Source organism: Olea europaea, chromosome 4, assembly GCF_002742605.1.
Source record: "Olea europaea var. sylvestris chromosome 4, O_europaea_v1, whole genome shotgun sequence".
In the NCBI taxonomy this organism is placed as follows: Eukaryota; Viridiplantae; Streptophyta; class Magnoliopsida; order Lamiales; family Oleaceae; genus Olea; species Olea europaea.
This window is the reverse complement of record NC_036240.1, coordinates 13,195,369-13,215,563: the sequence shown is the minus strand read 5'-3', so window position 1 is coordinate 13,215,563 and position 20,195 is coordinate 13,195,369. Positions and strand designations below refer to the sequence as shown.

Sequence of the window (20,195 nt, the reverse complement as noted above, 5' to 3'; positions counted from 1 at the left end):
CAGGCTCCAAGGTAGCCTAAGACTTGGATACAGTGCTGAGAAAGGCTAGAAGGCAGCCCAATACAAAAGACCAACCCCCCATATCCCAACCAAGATACGAAACCAAGGCCAGAAGGAAATCCACCAGGGGTGCATGTGGCTTCCCCTACTGGTTGGGTGCCTGTCCCTGTTCGTCCAGGGCCGATGTGACCCCGAATGAATAGTAAAACCTTGCTAATTCAACATTCAACATTTCCACTCTCACTAGGTACTCGAAGAAAACGACATGTACATCGATAAGGCAGGAAAAAGATGGTTTATTCTATGTTGACTGTAGAATTGCATCTTTTTGTTTGGCAGGTAATATTTTCTTGTTTATAAGTCTTTTCTAACAAAAAGCCTAACCATAGTTAAATTTTAATAGGAAATAAGCTAAAAAAATTACATACACCTAATTTTTGACTTCCCATTTGACAGCGGTGGCGCCACCAATATTTGCTACTTTGGAAGCAAACTGATCTTGAAGGAGTTGAAATGGGTTCAAACTTGTCATGTTTAGTGGGTGAACGTCAAAAGGGGTAGCAGATTTTAGTCTTGTCATGTCTCTGTCGAGATTTGGACTGTCATATGGGAAGAAAGGGTAGGCATGAGATGTTGGTGGTTTACTGATTTGAGGTGGTGCACAAGGGCGGACCCATACAGTTCGAACTATGGAGTCAAAAATGAAATTTTTTTCCAACAACGTATCATGAATAAAAAGGAGAAATCGATAGTTTGCTGTTTGTGTTCGGTGCTTGCACTTTGGGAAGAAATCGGTAGATTATATAATATATCTATGGACTAACTAATGAATATGGATCATGTGATATGGATATAGATTTAGGATTTGAGCTTTTTGAGCATTGGGTTAGGGAAATTAATTGGGTTGGCTCACTTCGCTATTGGCAGCAGACCTGGCAAAAAATTATGTTTTCAGCTGGAAAAAAAAAATCTAAAAAGCTATGAGGTCATTTGACCCCACAAGACCCCATGTGGGTCAACCCCTGGTGGTACAACGATCTTTGTGTCTCTATATGTTGTGATCCATCAGGTGCAATTTAGTGTTGCGATTTATAATTTACTATGCATCAGTTGGTGCAAGTGGTGGGGGCACGTCAAATATGGTTGTGCATGTCTATATGGTTTGGTGGAGATGGAAGTGGAAGTGGAAGTGGAGGAGGTGGTATGGTTGTACCAATTTATTGAATGTATGAAGATTATCATCCAAATCTCTGGATGGATCAATTTTAAAACTGACAAATCTTTCTAGAAGGAAGAGTTTATTAGGCAAAGATTTCACCAAGTACAATTCTTCTAGTTTTTCCCATAGAGCCTTAGCATTTTCCAATTTTCCTACCTTTCTTAACACTTGGTCAGACAAATGGAGGATAATCGAGGCATATCCTAAATCGGTAGATTCAGTTCTCTGCTCAGAAGTCATTGTTGCAGGAAAATTTCCAGTTATAGTCTTAGAAACTTTCTGTTGTACTAAAACCCCTATCATTTTTTTCTCTCATATGGGAAAATCTCCCTTCCCATTAAAGACCCCAAGTTCAAAATTTGTGGTGGCCATCTTATTAATCAAACAAGTCACACTTAGTAATATTAGTTTGATCACAACAGGCAAATGAGAAGCAAAGATTTTTGATATTATAGGCAATATAGTAACATATACATGAGGGTAGCAATGACAACTGAACATGTACACCTTAACTAACACAAATTGTGAGAGCAATTCTAAAGATCAATTGCCTAGTCCTACCAAGATTACGTGGAAATCAAGTTCTCAGGTCAAGGTAGAGTGATGGGTAGAGGTTTTATAGATGAGCAAATAAAAGAGATATCAATAAGCGAAGAAAAACAAAACAGACACAAATATACAGTCTTCTTCCAACAAAAAACAAGAGTAAGCACGTAATATGCTTCACACAGCACTAGAAAGAAAGACTAGTCACTCAGAAAAAAATTCAAGCAAAGGACAGGGTTCGAAAGATTAACAGAAATATGGGTTAATAAAAAGTTCCCAACAGAGATAGATTTTGTAAATCGACAGACAGATATGGTTTTTGAACTGAACCTGTTCCCACTCGTATACCAGCCAAAGTTAGGTAAAGAGGCTTTCTTTGGCTTCTGCGCTTAAAAGTCCCTTCTTTCTCTCAGGGGAAGCTATCTTATTCCTTGCTTGACTTCTCGACTTGCCTTCATAAATCAAAGTGTTAGCCCGATGAATGAAAGGTTTGCCTTGTGTTGGGACAGTAGGCAAGTTTCGGTACTCAGTTCCAAGTGGTTTCTTTTTGGGTAAGATACTCAATCAAGCCGTTCAAGCAAGCGGATAGTAGAAAAACCACTTCTCTTGTGTGTCCTCCTTCTCATGGGAATAGGCACCAGTCTCAGGGAAAGCGGCAGGGGCTTCGGCTGGTGGAAACCCGGACACTGCTCCTGCGCAATCAAAGACGAATAAACAGAGAGACAGAAGGCAAGGTTGGCGGGCAATGAAAGTTGTTATCTAAAGACAGTAAGGAAGTGCTTTTGAAAGTTGTAGCTCAAGCTATCCCTATTCTTATGTTTTCGAATGTCCTATCCTTGCGAGTGAAGCCCTGTCTTAGACACCGGCCATCCACTTGGCTAGGATTTTATGGTTCACTAGCAAGCTCTCCAATTCATTCAACCAAAAAGAGTTGAGAAAACCTCTATTCTCTGGCCTGAGGCCTCGAGTGATGATTTGTCGCATCCTTCTTTCAGTGATCCAGCTGGGAGAGATTGTGGGCGCGGAGCTACTTAGTTTAATAGCTTCTTAGCGCCCGAAGGACCAACACGAACTTGTTCTTAGCCGAACCCAACTCGTTTAAGTCAACTTTCTCTCTAACCCTGGACAAGACTAGAACAAACATCCTAGGCGATCCCGAGCTCGGTTTCGCTCTCGTAAGCCGATATGCCAACACAACAAGAAAGCCTTGTGCGCCCTTACGAAGAAATTCCTCCTACGGCTTAGGAATTATATATTTCAGTGCGCCTTTGGAACTCTCGCTAAAGAAGGAAGGGCTTTGTGAGGCAGCAATGCGAGATCGCCCTAAGATCTTTCTCTGTTCACGACTTTGCTTACTTAAAGACCCGGTTAGCACTGACTGGTTTACTTGATTGATTGCTTGTCGGATATAGCGGGAAGTTGGATCCTAGCGAGGACCATGTCTAATCCTTTGGTTCCTTTTCCAGTCCGGCCATGCTTTCGAGGAAGAAGTGAAACTCCAGTGTGCACTAAGGGGCGTAGCGAATAGCTCAGTAAACCAAGTAAGATCGGTAACACTTCGCTTCTTGCCCTGCTAGGTGAACTGTCTGGGTTACAAGCCAGGCCATCGGTACGTGCACAAAAGAGGAAATCGCAATGCATCTTGCTTAGCAGGTGTATCTTGGAGTGAGAGTGTAGCGGGGGTAAGGTAAGGAAAGTGGCCGCCAGAGAGGAAGCAAAACCGGCCGCGTAAGCGCAACTAAGCTAATATGCACCGGAGAAAGCCAGGTGCCGTAGGTAAGCTTTATTCGGTCCGGAGCATTGATTCCCTATAACGAATAGGCTAGCTCTATCTCTCAATTACCTATCCTGTGCTCGAGAAGGTCCCTCAGTTCCTCGGCAGCACCTCGATCATCTTATGTTTCATAATCATATTCTTCATACTTAATAGTAAACGTAGAAATATGGGATTTCATCCCCTCCTCTTAGCTGTAACTGGAATTTATCCCATTTTTGCTAATGAGCTTCCCAACATTCCCTAGGGATAGGGGATCGATAATTACCGCTTACATAATGAGTATAGTCCTCGTAAGAGGTCACTAATCCCGTGATCCTTTCTCCCCAAGTTGCCGTCATCTTCTTGCGACGAGGATAGTAGTTAGCCCTCTTGCTCTTAGATTCCTCCTTCGTGTAGTAAGGATTCAAATCAAATGAATTACAACTAAGAGCTACAAGCAGATAAGCATAGGATAAGTAGTAACTATCTATAGCAGATTGCTTTCACTAGCCTTATAAAACTACCAGCACAGGAAGGAAGTAAAGCTACATACTACTAGAAAGAGATGGCTAGATATAATAGATTCTAATTCATCCTAGCTTGATATAACCTTTAGGAAAGAGATTGCTAGTCCTATAGAGAGGAGACCAAAAATCCAGAACTAAGACCGAAAAGCAGATAAGCATATAGAGGAGAATAGGTAGCTGCTCTTGAGCCACCAATATAAGGTTAAAAGAAGGAGTCCCAGACTGATAACTGTTCTTCCTCATTAGACTCAACAAATTATATGAGATAAACGACTTCTATGCCCATCTTTCTTTAAGCCGAAGACATCCTCAAATGAATCTATAATTGGAGAGGGCTAGCTTAACCTCTAGAAAGTCTCGTTGAAAGGCTTTAGAGAGAGCCCTGGAGGGAAGATTAAAGAAGAGAGCTCCAATCGAATCTATTCTAACCTGTCCTCCTTATCTTCTGTAGCTCTCACTTGAGAGATCCTATTTGATATAATTCATCCTAGCGTGCTATAACCCTAAAGTTAACAACAAGGTTTTTATCCCAGGGTTAAGAATTCCATAACAACCAGGGGATTTATTAAACAAATATTGTTTTGCTTCAGGGCAATCCATCAACCTCTCCAAAGAAAGGGCTCCCCATAATACATGACTCCTCTTCCTCAGAAAGCGACAAAGCCGTCCAAGAGAAAAGGACGCACCACTCCACTATGCCTTTCGTAAAGAGCAGAAGCACGGAAAAGGGAAGGAGAACGACTATATAAATCTAGTAGTGGGTTCGCCTTCAACACCTTTGAGGTCTTTGGTCCAGGCCTGATTTTGCAAGAGTTCGGGTGAAAAACAAAGGAGAGAATACAAAGACTGAGGCCACATGACGAAAGCAAAAAATCGTCACTAAAGGAGCTTCCGGAGAAAGAGCGGAAAGGCAAGTGTGGATTGACTAGCTCGACTTCCTTAATCTTTCCTCACTTGCCCAAGCTTGACTCGCTTTCAAAAGTGTGACATTCAATGAAGCCAGAGAATGTTCGCCTTTTGATTGAGTTTCCGAACGAAGTGGTTGGCCGACGAATGTGTGGAGCCTGATAGCTCACTCAAGTGTGGGTGGACCACCTTACCGGGTGAGAAGTAAGGTTTAGTATCCTAAACAGAAATAAGTCGACTCTCGTTCGGGCTACTGAAATGAACCAAAGGCTGTTGACTCCAAAGACCGAGGTTTGGTTTTGATTCCTGAAGAGCACCCTAGCTCATAAAGGTGACAAAGGTTAATCGACTAGAAGGGTGGGTCGATAAGACGACAGAGAAGATAGCTCACCTAGTACTACCTTTCTCGAAGGAGTGAGAGAAAAGGAAGGCGGAAGCTGTCGTTACCTGGGCAGTTTGAATGGAGAGAAAGGAGCTCCTTGAAGCTGGGGGTCCTTGTTGTCTTTGTTCGTTCGTTCTTGGAAAGGTAGTACTTTACTAAGAAAGCTATCCATAGATGCCTTATTCAGTCTTAGAGCTAAGAGTTAAGCACTTAAATCAATTCAAGCCGTTTGGTTGCTAAATGCAAAATAAAGAAATTTCCATTTTCCACTTAACATGAGTTTAATACAGTTAGACCTAAACGACATTCATTAGAACATAAAAATTCTCGTTTCTTGTCGTCTGTTTTGCTTCAGTTTTTAAAATAGAAGCTAATCATTTTTGTTGAATTTCTGCACCAGATCCAAGTTATATAAAGTTTGTGTTCAACGCCAAAAACTTTCCATCGGAGGATTACTATTACTATATAATTGTAGGAGGTGGCACTCCCGGTTGTCCGTTGGCCGCCACCTTGTCACAGTCCTATCGAGTTCTTGTGCTTGAACGAGGTGGCGTTCCCTATGGCAACCCCAATTTGATGACCCAAGAAAGATTCTTGGCCACACTCACTGAGGTTGATACATTTGACTCCCATGCCCAAGCCGAGGATGGGGTCCCCAACGCCAGAGGACACATTCTTGGTGGCTTCCATAAATGCCGGCTTTTACAGCGGAGCAGACCAGCAATTCTATCAGAAATCGGGTGTCAATTGGGACCTGAGAGTTGTGAACGAGCCGTACGAGTGGGTTGAGAAGGCAGTTGTCTTTAGGCCGGAGCTTAGGAACTGGCAATCATTGGTTAGAGCCGATGTTCCTTTCCGGCTGAATGGGTAAAGCGCCCAACCGGGAAAATTCGTAGGTTCGATTCCTGCTGGATGCACTTGGAAGGTTCAGTTCAATCGCTGCTCACAGAAGCATTCCGCTTTGGCTTTGGAGCAAGTGACGTGAGCTATGTTTACCATGAGTTTAGGAGATAAGTTGCAGCTATAGTCAGAACAGAACTCCAATGTGGTCTCACTTTACCACCATTCGAAATGCGCGAAACTTCGATTGGTGGAAGCCAGTCCATGAAGATTCTCCCTTTACTTACGTGCAATTCCCCACTTTCGGTATGGTCGTTCACTTGACCACCCACAGTTGTCACCAAGATGACAGTCTACAACACCCAAGGATGGACAGATCGTATCATTATAGAAGACTTTCACCAAGAAAGGTTAGACCAGTTTCAAATAAAAATCAAATCTAAGGTTGTGACTCTAAGAATTTGCCAGATCCACAGGATACTATAGAAACATGGTTCGATTCACCCAAAATAGCCAATCAAAGGCTATGATACCACTTTTACAAATTATCGAACCTAAATATACAATAATAGTCAAGAACACTTTACAAAATCGAGTTACAAAATAGATCCTTCTTCACCCTTGCAAGAAACACAGACCAAAGGCCTCAAAAAGTGAAGATCCTTTTGATTCAGGGCTCAGACTCATCGAAATTAGGATTGTACCCGTCTATATAACCACACGATGCACCCAGAAACCTTAAAACTTTCCTTTTATCAGAATAAAGCAAGCCACAAGGGAAAACTACTCACACCAACCCCTGCTATGCACTAAGTATTTTATATCACTCAAAGGAAATCACACAGAAATCACTTCCAATCAGAGATTGGAAGAACACGAAGGAGAAGGGGATTAGAAGAGTCTTGAAAAAGCTCTCACTAACTGCACAAGAAAGAAAATGACGGTCTAACTATCTAGGGCANGAGCTATGTTTACCATGAGTTTAGGAGATAAGTTGCAGCTATAGTCAGAACAGAACTCCAATGTGGTCTCACTTTACCACCATCCGAAATGCGCGAAACTTCGATTGGTGGAAGCCAGCCCATGAAGATTCTCCCTTTTCTTACGTGCAATTCCCCACTTTCGGTATGGTCGTTCACTTGACCACCCACAGTTGTCACCAAGATGACAGTCTACAACACCCAAGGATGGACAGATCGTATCATTATAGAAGACTTTCACCAAGAAAGGTTAGACCAGTTTCAAATAAAAATCAAATCTAAGGTTGTGACTCTAAGAATTTGCCAGATCCACAGGATACTATAGAAACATGGTTCGATTCACCCAAAATAGCCAATCAAAGGCTATGATACCACTTTTACAAATTATCGAACCTAAATATACAATAATAGTCAAGAACACTTTACAAAATCGAGTTACAAAATAGATCCTTCTTCACCCTTGCAAGAAACACAGACCAAAGGCCTCAAAAAGTGAAGATCCTTTTGATTCAGGGCTCAGACTCATCGAAATTAGGATTGTACCCGTCTATATAACCACACGATGCACCCAGAAACCTTAAAACTTTCCTTTTATCAGAATAAAGCAACCCACAAGGGAAAACTACTCACACCAACCCCTGCTATGCACTAAGTATTTTATATCACTCAAAGGAAATCACTTCCAATCAGAGATTGGAAGAACACAAAGGAGAAGGGGATTAGAAGAGTCTTGAAAAAGCTCTCACTAACTGCACAAGAAAGAAAATGACGGTCTAACTATCTAGGGCAACCAAGAGGCCAATATATATACTCCCAAGTATCAACCATTGGTCAATCATCATCCAACGGTCTAGGAGGCTCCCTAGATAAAAGAAGAGGACACGTTTTTTGGGCTGCAACTCGAAGCCAGGCCACAAACACGCTTTTAACTTTTGGGCCCGGTTTGGATTAGGTCACATTATTGGGCAAGCGTCTAAGCAATATCAAAGAAATAGATCATCATTGCCCCCAAAAAGCTATTGGCATCACTGTCCAACAATTACAATTAAAGTATGGCGCAACAAATGAAAATTGTGGTGTGATAATTTCAAGGGATTCCCGTGGAATTTTTTAAAGCTAAAGAAATTATTTCTACATTTGTCAATTATTGCACAAGAGATATCTATAACTTACCCTTGAATATATATGTAGAGTCAATTTACTCAAACCACTGGATGAGTGAACAAGTCTAAAACATAACCAAACCGGCGCTCCATTAAAAATCATTGCAATCAGCATAACCATATCAATATTGTTAAAATCTTAGGATCATATTAGTTTTAGAAAATCGCATTTCTTTCGATTTTAATTTCTTGATTAACTATAATTTTAATTTTTGTTATTCAAGCGCATGAATATAGCACTACTAATTAAATAAACGTTAGGAATCAAAAAATCCAAATATTAATGTTTAACTATGTTCTAGGACAGATTTTTTTTTTCTTTGTTGGTACATCGAAAAGAAATATTTTTTAGGAGCTTGGACAGACTTTACTAGGAATATCTCAAGTGAGGGAGTTAGATTATTAAAGAAATGATAAATGGTACATAAATAATTATAATGAAAAAAGTTAGCTTTTAATGCAAATGAATCGGTCATAACCTAATGAGCATCATGCAAAAGCATCTCTAAATGTAATCTCTTAAATGAAAAGGGCTCGACGTACTGGGAACTGGAAATGCTTAAACTAAGAAAAAACTGCACTACATTACCAAGTTGAATGATAATAGTTGGTTATATATTCATGTAATTGATTATAAGCTGACAATTTTTGTGCTTCTCCAGCCATGAATGTCAATGTACTCGATTAATTAAGAGAGCTATAACTTATTTAATTAGGGCAAACTGCATTTAAAATATTTTCATATGCTCTATATTGGAAAAAAGCTAGGGTCTGTTAAATAAGGAAGCATATGTCGACCATGCCAATAAGGGATTATATTCATTGCTATAATAAATTGGGTTGCAATCGGCGATTCAATGGATTTTTGTGTATTTTGTGAGCACATGAATGCAATTTTTTTTTTAGGAAACCCTAACTCACAATATCCTTTAAATGGACATAAATAGGTTCTGTGTCCATCACTGACCCAATTACATGGAAGAAACAGTGCCGTGTGATTTATGATTCATCTCCAAAAAATGGATCCTATGGACGTAGGATTAATTTTACATTAGAGCATCTCTCTCTTTTCTTGCTTTTTAAGACAAATAAATTTTAAATTCATTTTTCTAATGAAAAATTGACCTTAACTTCCATTAGGGTTCATAGAATACTTCGAAATATATAAAAGTGTCATCTCCTTAAATTTCTCTTGACAAAAATCAACTTACACTACTTTTTAGTATTTAAACCATAGTTATATCAATGGAAAAACGATAAATTCAATCAAGATGTTCTGAGAATGTTAAGGCCATTGGTTTTAAGTGGGTTTACTCGATTAAACTATACTTTGATAGGAATCTAGATCTATATAAGGCACGATTGGTTGTTTTGGGTAACAAACAAGAGTATGGTGTGGATTATGAGGAGACTTTTGCTCCGGTTGCTAAAATGACCACTGTGCGGACAATTATTTTTATTGCTACTTCTCAAGGTTGGGCACTTCATCAGATGAATGTAAAAAATGTCTTCCTCCATGGAGATCTCAAATAGGAGGTTCACATGACACTACCTCCTGGTCTGACCACCACCTCTTCCTCAGAACTTTATAAGTTGAAGCATTCATTATACAGGTTGAAACAAGCTCCACGGGCATGGTTTGACAAATTTCGATCTATCTTGCTTTACTTTTCATTTCAGCAGACAATATGATTCTTCCTTGTTCTTTTGCAAGAGTCCCACTGGTATTGTTCTTTTCCTTATCTATGTTGATGATATTATTATCACTGGAACGGATTCGACTTTAATTACTCGTCTACAGTAGCGCCTTCAAACCTCGTTTCATATGAAGGATCTTGGTTCTCTTACTTAGTTCTTAGGGTTGAATCCCTCTTGTATTTTCCTGAATCAACATAAGTATACGCAGGATTTGATTAAGTTGGATGGCCTTCAGGATTCATCTACTATGGATACTCCTTTCGAAGTAAATACAAAATATAGTAGTGAAAAGGGTGATATTCTATTTGATCCTACTGTATTTCGTCAACTGGTGGGCAGTTTGATTTATCTTACTATTACTAGGCTTGATATTTCTTTCGCAATCCAGCAGGTTAGCCAGTTTATGCATTCTCCCGCCATCTCCATCTTGTTGCTGTTCATCGTATCATTCACTATCTTCGAGGCACATCTAATCATGGATTGTTCTTTTTTGCTGGCTCTCCTATTTGTCTTAATGCTTTTAGTGATGCGGACTAGGCTCGATGTCTTGACACTTGACGATTTGTCACGGGGTGGTGTATGTTTCTTGGTGATTCTCCTCGAAGACTAAGAAGCAAGATCGACTTTCTAAGTCATCTACTGAATTAGAATATCAGGCAGTGTCCGCTGCTTGTTTCAAGATTATTTGGCTACGTGGCCTTCTGGTTGAACTTGGTTTTCCTTAATCCATTCCTACTCCTCTCTATGTTGATAACACAAGTGCAATTTTGATTACTACTAACCTTTTAACCATAAGTGTACAAAATATATTGAGGTGGATTGTCATTCTATTTGGGAGGCCTTGGATACTCATGTTATTTCTCTTCCTCATATTTCGACTGCCCTTCAGATAGCTGACCTTTTTACAAAGGCAATGACTCGACGGCGTCATCAAATTCTAGTGAGCAAATTGATGCTTCTTGACAGACCAACATCAATTGATAGGATATGATATAATTCCATTTATGGGGTAATATTTGTATATATTCTATAATTATTTGATATTCCATATTTACCCAACTTGATGTAGGTAATGGCTAATTGTCAGCCTTGTAAATTAGCATGATGTAGGTAATGGCTGGTCCTCAGCTTTGTAATGACTAATGTTCCACCTATATAATTAACGCAACTCTCTAATTGAGAGGTATTCAAAACCAAATTCAACTATGTTGATACCATATTGCTAAAACTGAGTTTTGTTCATCTATTTTTTCCAATATCATCTTCTCAACTGCATTTTGGCGAACCTCTTGACCTCTTGTTTACAAAAATTTATGCTTCTCTTACACTTCATTGACTTCTATTATGAATCTGTACCCATGTCTGACACGGAATGGCACTCAGCACAACAATACACATGTACGACTTCTCAAAAATGAATAAGATTCTTCAATGCTTGATTCAAGTCTCAAAATTGAGCCACAACAAGAATGTGCTAAAGAACTAACAAGATGCATCTTCAACCATGTCATTTTTTCAGTTATATTCCTTGGTAGAAATGCATTGCCTTTGTAACGCCTCGACCTGTCGGTGCGAAAACATCACTCAAACATCTCTTTTTTAGTGATTTCCCCCTTTATGTTTTTAGAGTCAAGCAAATCCATGCATGTGCATATTTTATTATGTGAATAGTGACAAGTACATATCTACCAAACAAATAAAAGGTATGATAGATTTCCATGTGTGAACTAATTGAGGAAGTAGGAAAGAGAGTAATCTGTTTTGATTTCCCATTTTTGCACGATAAGTTTTAAAATAAACTCGTTTGCATAGCTATCAATGTCAAAATTTCATAAAATTTTAAGAAAAAGTAGGGAACATATTATAATATGACATATTCAAAATTTGGCTTCCGTTGGTGACATATGAGGCGTTAAAATATTTCCCAAAATCCTGCTAATACTAATTAAACAAGCTGTTTTCTTTTTCTATCTCGTAGGGTAAATATTAGCTATCGACCTCGAAATTTCATCAAATTTGAATGTAAAGTAGGAAACTCCTTCTAGTATGATATAGTAAAAAATTAGCTTCTGTCGACATCATATGAGATATTAAAATATTTTTCAAAACCCAGCAGCGACCCGATTAAAAGGTAAACCAATGCAATTCACTTAAAATGACATATAAAATTTCACAGACATCAAAACCACATGATTTTAAACTTATTAAATAACTAATCAATGAGACTATCAAATTCAATTGATTTCATCCAGAAATTTCAAGTAACGATCGAATTATGAATTTTTGAAGTCAAGGCAAAAGTTGGAAAACAATAACACTAGCCAGTGCAATTTACCTTAAGTGACATATAAAATTATACTGGTATCGGATTGGCACGATTCTAAGTTTATTCAGTAGAAAACCTATGTGGTTATCCAATGCAATTAGTTTTGTCTTAAAATTTCAAGTAATGTGTGAGCTATGAATTTTTAAAGTTAAGACAGAAACTGAAATTTTTATAAGACAGCAATACTTTAATTTGCTAACACTTCTTTTTTTATTTCTTTTTGTAAACGGTGTTTTGTAAATTAACTTCTATGACACATATTTAATTTTAAACATAATTTATTCATGAAGAAATATTCTTAGAATAGTTCTACATACGACGTCCATAGAAATTCATATAAAAAACGTAAACATTTCTTGATCAAATTAAAATTGTTAAATCACCGGCTTCCTCCATAGCAAGTTGCATCATCCTCTACCATCGTCCACGCCCCAAGAAAATACATTCAACCTGTAAGAATGAAATTAACTCATGATTTTGAAATTCAATAAATATCATCGATGCATTTCGTTATTAAATTAGAAATTTCGAACTTTAGATTCATACCAACATACGTAGATGGATTTTCGATAAAATTCAATTACTATAGCATTATCATAACACGTAGAGCTAGAGAATGATCATTCAAACTGTTGTAGTGCCGAAGCACCGTACCTGAAGGTATTATTTCATTCAAACATTTATCAAAACATCATAATTTGAAAACGAAATAGACACTTGCATCTCTGCCTACCATGAATTTTCTTGGATATAAAAAAAAAAAAGTGTAGAAAGACTTTCTTCTTCTTGCCCTCGTTATTCCCTTAAACTTAACTTGACATAAAATATTTTTTTTTTTAGAGAATAAGAGTAAATTCGAATTTGAGGAGGGGGTAGTGAAAAAGTGACATTCCTTTTCTTGTGACCTTCATTTTTAATGAAAAATTAAATGGGGGAATTGTATTATCATTAAATTTATTAAATTTGATTTTTAACTAAAAATTTGAAGAGTTTTTAAGTCATAAAAAAATAATTCATATAAATTTTTTATAGAAACATCTACATAGTGATTCGAACCTGAGTTACCTATATGAAATACCATGTAAATAACCATTGAGGCAACCCAATTATTCATTAAATTTTTGTAATCAAATTTATTTCAACTCAATCTCTTAAATTGTTGGCCTTTTAATTAACTTATGGCTTGAACTTTCATAATTTTAAATGGGTTGAGCTTCCCTAGCTCGTTTCTTAAATATGCTAGGCTCATGGTGCTAAATCATTACAAAATAATAGCATTATTTCATTTTATTTCTCAGGCTTCTACAGCCTTGACTTGCTTCTATTGTTAAATGATGTAAAATAAATTTAAGAGCATCAGGATATTAAGTTGTAAATTTACGTTTCAAAAGTTGAAACTCATATTTATCGATCCCTCAGGTCCTAAATTCAACATTCAAATCCATACCCACACCTAATACTTGTACTTTGGTCCAAGCATCATATATAAGAATCTTACTATGAAAGTTCTAATCATTCAATCACACGAGGTCAACCCAGTGGCATGCTGCAGCATTTTATGAACTTAGGTTTAAAAAGGCTTGGTTAAGGGATTAAATTGTGGAACTTCTCAAATGACAATATACATAGAATGATTGAATACTTACCTATTGACTAAAAATAAATAAAAATCAGTGAGGGGTAAAATTGAACTATTTTGGCATGACTTTCTAAATGGATCTTAAGATTGCTTCTTCGATAAATGATTCGTCAAGAAACTCCAGCAACACATTCCCAGCTTCCTTATATAGTTTCTGTACATTATGGATCCTCCTACAAGATATAGTCTAGAAATTGCACATATGATCGAGCAACCTTTTTTAGCTAGAAGAAAGACTTATTTAACAACAAAGCATATGAATTCTAGTTATTATTCTCCAAAAAATTTCCATTTATCTATTTGCTCACAAATTATAATAGATATTGCTTTACCTTATAGATCAAATTATTAAAAGTAGGGGTAGTCAGTGGTTATGCCTTAGGTTTGCTCCTCAATGGTTACTAGTTTGAGTCCCTTCAGGGTCACTAAGGTGAGTACTCGACTGTAAACTTTAGAGTTCCGTGGGATTAGTCGAGGTGCGCGTAAGTTGGCTCGGACACCCCGATCATCAAAAAATTTTATTAAAAATACTTGGGTTATTGGGTAATGGTGACAAAAAGGCCAACAAACACATGTATACCATTGTGGGTGACATAATGATAAAGTTTGATTCCACAAGTAATATAGAGAATGTCGTTCTCTATGAGTGCATACACTATGTTTCCATAATACATCCCAACCCCAAGTTACTCGAAGCTGCTGCTGATGCCACTTCGAAATTTTTGAAGGTTTGTATTCTCCAATTTGGTTTAATTCTTCCCAAATTCTTTTTATGTTTTTGGATCTCATTACCATTCATGCATATGTGGTGGATAGAGTGATAGTCATTGTTGACCTCCAAAAATGGCCAACAGGTGTCATTAGAAGACAATATGTACGTAAATGTATTTTCATAGAATATAGGTTGTGAATGCTACATTTTTGGAAGAAGATAAATAGTAGACAACTTTGTGCAAGTATATGCTATGCTCTTTTCCATTTTTCTTAATTTAAAGATTCATCATCCCCTAAAATGATACAAGATTGCCTATTTATAGTATCAAGTCGACGTGGTCACCATTATTTCGATCCACGTGGCTTGATCTGCTAACCCTCGATGTCACATCAACTATATCTCACATTAATTTCATTAACAGATTTTTAACAAGAGGTCAGCCACCCAACAGTCCTAGGTTGACATCCCTGACATCTATTAAATGGGAAGCATCCTATCAATCAACTCCAGAGATGTGCTCACCAGATCCTCTTCTGATTGTTTAGGACTTCGGAAGCCTAAAGAGTTCAGCAACAAGAAATAGGCTCGCCTTGGATGTATAAGGCTAGGACCACTTCGACCATTCCTAATGAAACGACATCGGCACTCATGTAACAACCTCAGACTTTTATTCCTATGACTTCCTGCTTCAATTGACACCAATGTCATGTGTACGAACATAAGGCTTCTATGTAGACCTTATTGGGAGTGTCGTTTATGATTAGTAACAATAACCCCCCAACTTTATGTATAATCATTCATGTGATACATAGAGCTTATGTTTCATCAACTTTGAAAATTCTTTGTAATAATGCAGTCCTTCAAGTCTAATTTGCAAACATTTATGTGGAAATTAGAGTTTGTGGTAAAATAGGGGTGACCTGGAGGTAATCTTAAGGAGGAACAAGCAGAGATGACGTTCATTTATTTTGAGGTTGTAGTATTGGAAGTGAAGAGCTTTCAAATGGGACTTGATGAGTGTTTGGGGGGTTATATGGGGTCAACATGAGGAAATATGAAGGTTATTGAGCATTATGTTGTAATGATTAGCTGTCATTTGCAATTTCTAGAAAGGACAACTAATACCGATCCATATCCCAATAGATGTAACTGACTACGCATTTAATGCGCAATGGTGGCAGTTATGGGCATGCATTTTTCCCCTAGGTAAAGTGGAGTACGTGCGGGCTACAGTGTAATATGGGCTTCAAAACACGAAACGATAGACGTTACGACTAGCTTAGATTTAATTTCTAGATCAACAGCTGGGAGATTTAATATTTGAATTCAACGGCCAGGATTAGAGATGGTTGTTTTAGGCGAAAGTCAGTTTTCACTTTTGCCTTGACATTGTTTCTTGAGTTTCTTGCATTCTCTGTGCTTTTCACCGTCTTCTTCACTTTCAACTTTCTTTTAGATTTTGAGAAATCCCGTGCTCTTATCGAGCAAATTTTTTTATGTATCTAGAGAATTTTGTAAGTTTTGTTACTGACATGGCACCTTCTTCATCTGAGGGAATGGATATGAGGAGGTTGGGTACTTTGATGGGGATCGAGATTACCACTACTTTTGACCTGATTGAGGTCATTAAGGCTGGCCGAAGTTACCTTCCAATAGTTGGAGGAGGGGCTAGGATCAAGGGTTGGGGACAGAGAAAATTCAATACATTGTAGATGCCCCTTTTTAATGAATGTGAGAGAAAAATATCACATCCCTTACGACATTAAACTATTAGCCCCTTCTCCTGATGAGCGAGCCTGTTATCCGAGGTCAAGATGTGTAGTTGTCAATGAGTTCCTTTTGAAAGCACGACTTCGACTTCTATTGCACCCATTCTTTAGAGTCGTCCTTAGGTTATACAGGTTGGCAGTTGTTCAATGCGTACAACAGTAAGCAGTTCAGAATCCTTGCTGCTAGCCAACTTTGAAAGGGCGTTGGCATGGGTGTTTTCAATCCGTAGGATTTGCACCAGCTCGAATTTCTTAAAAGTAGGAAGAATTCGATGACCTGCTTGAGATATACTGCCATGCTCTTCTCCCAGTGGCGAAGTTACTATTAACTTGGCTAACCACCAGTTGAGAATCATAGTTGGTGTGGAGTATCTTGACTTGCATCTCTTTAGCTAGTTTGAGGCCAGCCAGGAGGGGTTCATACTCGTCCACACTATTGGTTGCTTTGAATTCAAACCTTATGACGCAATTGAGCTTATGTCCCTCTGGACTAATTAAGAAATGCCTGCCCCAGATCCGACTTCTCCTGAGGAGTCGTTAACAAACAGATTTCATTTTGGGAGGTCGGTAGGCTCTATATCTGCTTCCATTTCTTGAAGAGTAAATTCAACCACAAAGTCTACCAGTGTCTAACCCTTAACTGCTGTCCTAGCCATTAAAAATATGCCCTTGTTTGAGCTCTATTCTTTTGAAAGAATGCATTTTTAACAGTATTTCAACATCATTTCAACCACACATTCTTCAATAAAATAATTTTACACTTAAATCCAAAATTTTTCCTTATTTTTTAACCACACATGTTCCATCAATACACTATTCAGAAATTCATTCTCTCTTCCAAAATGGAGCTCAAACAAGGGTTTTGTTAGATTCTCTCAGTTCGATAGCCCATTTTAGCAATCTCTCGGAAGCATCCGTCTTCTGGAGCACTTGCTTGAGAGGAAAATTGGTTAGGACTTCAACAGTGTATGCCTGAAAATAGGGCATCAGCTTTCATGAGGCAATGATTAGTGCAAAAGTAAGTTTTTCCATACCCGGATAGCATGTTTCAGTTGCCAGAAGTGCTTTGCTTATATAGTAAATAGGCAATTGTTGACCCTTATCTTCTCGTATTAACACAGAAGTAACTGCTTCTAAGGTTACAACTAAGTATAGCAGTAATGGTTTCCCATTTCTAGGTTCTGACAGAAGGGAGGCCTGGCCAAAGTGCTTCTTCAGTGCCTATAAGGTCCCTTCACACTCCTGTGGCCATTGGAATCAATCCCCCCTTTAAGGACTTTGAAAAATGGAATGCACTTATCTATCGCCTTTGACATGAAGAAGCACAGTGCTACTACTCGCCCTGTAAGGCTTTGGACCGCTTTAGGTTTTCGAGGTGACCTCATTTCCACCAAGGCCTTAATCTTGTTAGCTTAGCCTCAATACCTCTTTGATTTACCATATATCCTAAGAATTTTCTAGAGGCCACTCCAAAGGCACACTTAAGGAGATTCAATCTCATTCTATATCTACAGAGTATCTAGAAGATCTCCTCCAAGTGTTGGATGTGGTTGTCCACCTTCAAGTTTTTGGCAAGCATATCGTCCACAAAAACTTCCATGGTCTTAATGAGGAGGTCGACAAACATTTTGTTGACCAGTCTCTGGTAGGTGGCCCCAGCATTTTTCAACCTAAAAGGCATCACCCTGTAGCAATACAAGCCTCGATTTGTAATGAAGATGTATGTTCCTCGTTTGCAGTGTTCATGGGGATTTGGTTATAATCGAAATATGCATCCATTTAACTCAGCATCTCGTGGCCAGCCGTAAAATCAACTAACTGGTCTATTTATGGGAGTGAAAAAATGTGCTTTGGGCAAGCTCGATTTAGGTTAGTGAAGTCCACACACTCTCCACTTTTCGCTATACTTCTTGATAGTACCGCATTGGATACCTACTCTGGATAGGAGACTCCTAGATGAATTGACTAGCAATCAACTTCTGTACCTTGTCTTTCAATGCTTCATATCTCTCAGGGTTTAAGGCTCTCCTCTTTTGTCGGTGAGGATTTGCCTAGGGTCAATCTTCAAATGGTGACAGCCGGTCTTTGGATCTATTCCAACCACATCTTCATGTTTCCAAGCAAACAAATCTAGGTTGTTTTGCAAGAAACCCTTGAGCTTTTCTTTCAAGGCCGATGATAGGTTCTTGCCGACCTGCAGGTACTTGGAGAGTTGCGAGAGCCTACTTTGAAACTTTCCAACTTCTCCATTAGAGCTGTCTGGGGCTCATCTTCGATCATGCAAGGATCCAATTCATCAACTTAGGAAGCTTTTTCAACCACCATCCCTTCTTTAGGGACTGATTGGACCTCTATGGCCTCTTCTTCAGAGGCATCGATCATGTCGACGTCCTCTCCTTGCATAGGGTCTTCAATCTCATTGATTTCCACCAATATGACGTTTATACTTTGTGGTTCGACTTAAGCACGGAGCTCAAATAACACTCCCTGGCACTTCGCTGGTCACCTCTAACCGTAGCAATACCCTGCTCTATGGGGAACTTCATGTAGAGGTGGTGAATGGAAGTGACTGCCCATAATTCTTTCAAAGTAGGTCTTCCTAATACTCCATGGTACACTGAATGATGATCTACTACCAAAAATTTCATGAAATTGTGGGCCATGAGGGACGCCAACCCCATTTCTGTTGCCAATGTGATTTTTTCCCGGGGGATGATACTGTTATCTGTGAACCTGTATAGGAGAAGGTCACTGGCGTTAGCTCATGGTTCACCTCCATTTTGTCATAGGTGGTTCCATATATTATGTTGACTGAACTCCCATTGTCCACAAGCATCCTTTTAAGACCATTTCTGGCCAACTACCATTACAACTAGGGCATCACAATGGGGATAGTGTACCTAGCTGCGTCATCCTGAGTGAACGTGATACGTTGGATCTTCCTACTAATGTAGGACTGACTATTGCTAACTATGAAGCTAGCCATTAGGGAGGTCTTTAGCTTCTCTAATGTAGTTCTTTTGAGCATTTCTTGTCTCACCACCTACATACGACCCTCCCTCCAGATATGGTATCAATTTCTCGAATTGGCTCATGCCCGTCGTTTGGCGAAGGGCTTTTTCGATGTCTCCGACCTTCTTTAGGTCTGGCATGATCTTCACCATGCCTGCGTGAGCTATCTCTGTTGGGTCGATTGCTTCCATCATTCTTCCTCTGTTGACCCTGTTTGGGGGCCCCATATCCTTGCTGACATTCATTTCTCCTTTGGTTGGTTGGATGTCTAGCTAAGTCCAGCACCCTGACGTGCTATGACTATATGATTGATGGTAGGCACAGTATGGTGGGGCCTCGTTCATATTTCTAGTTCGAGTGCCTCGTCCTCGAGGGTCACTGCGGTGGTCTCTCCTGATATGCTTCGGTATATGTACTTCAATTTAAGCATGCACACTTTCGCCATAAGATCTTTTTTGGTGTTGAAAATTTGATAATCTTCCAAATCTACATCCTCAAAAAAAAAAATAATAATAATAATAATAATTAATTAATATTCTTCGACGTTGTCTCGAAGCATTTCCAGTCCACCTGTAGAAAAAGTAATGTTGTTCAATTTTCAGTGATGATATATCTTGAACTATCTCCAACTCATCCCAATCAACATTCCCATTTCGATCTACTTCATTTTCATCCTAAGCTTGCATTTTGTAATGCATATTACCACATTGATATTGT

At 38.7% G+C, this 20,195-nt stretch overlaps 1 pseudogene; it reads left to right on the top strand.

The window, feature by feature from the left end:
* Positions 1–5,723: 5,723 nt before the first annotated feature.
* LOC111393055 lies at positions 5,724–6,207 on the top strand (annotated as a pseudogene).
* Positions 6,208–20,195: the final 13,988 nt, after the last annotated feature.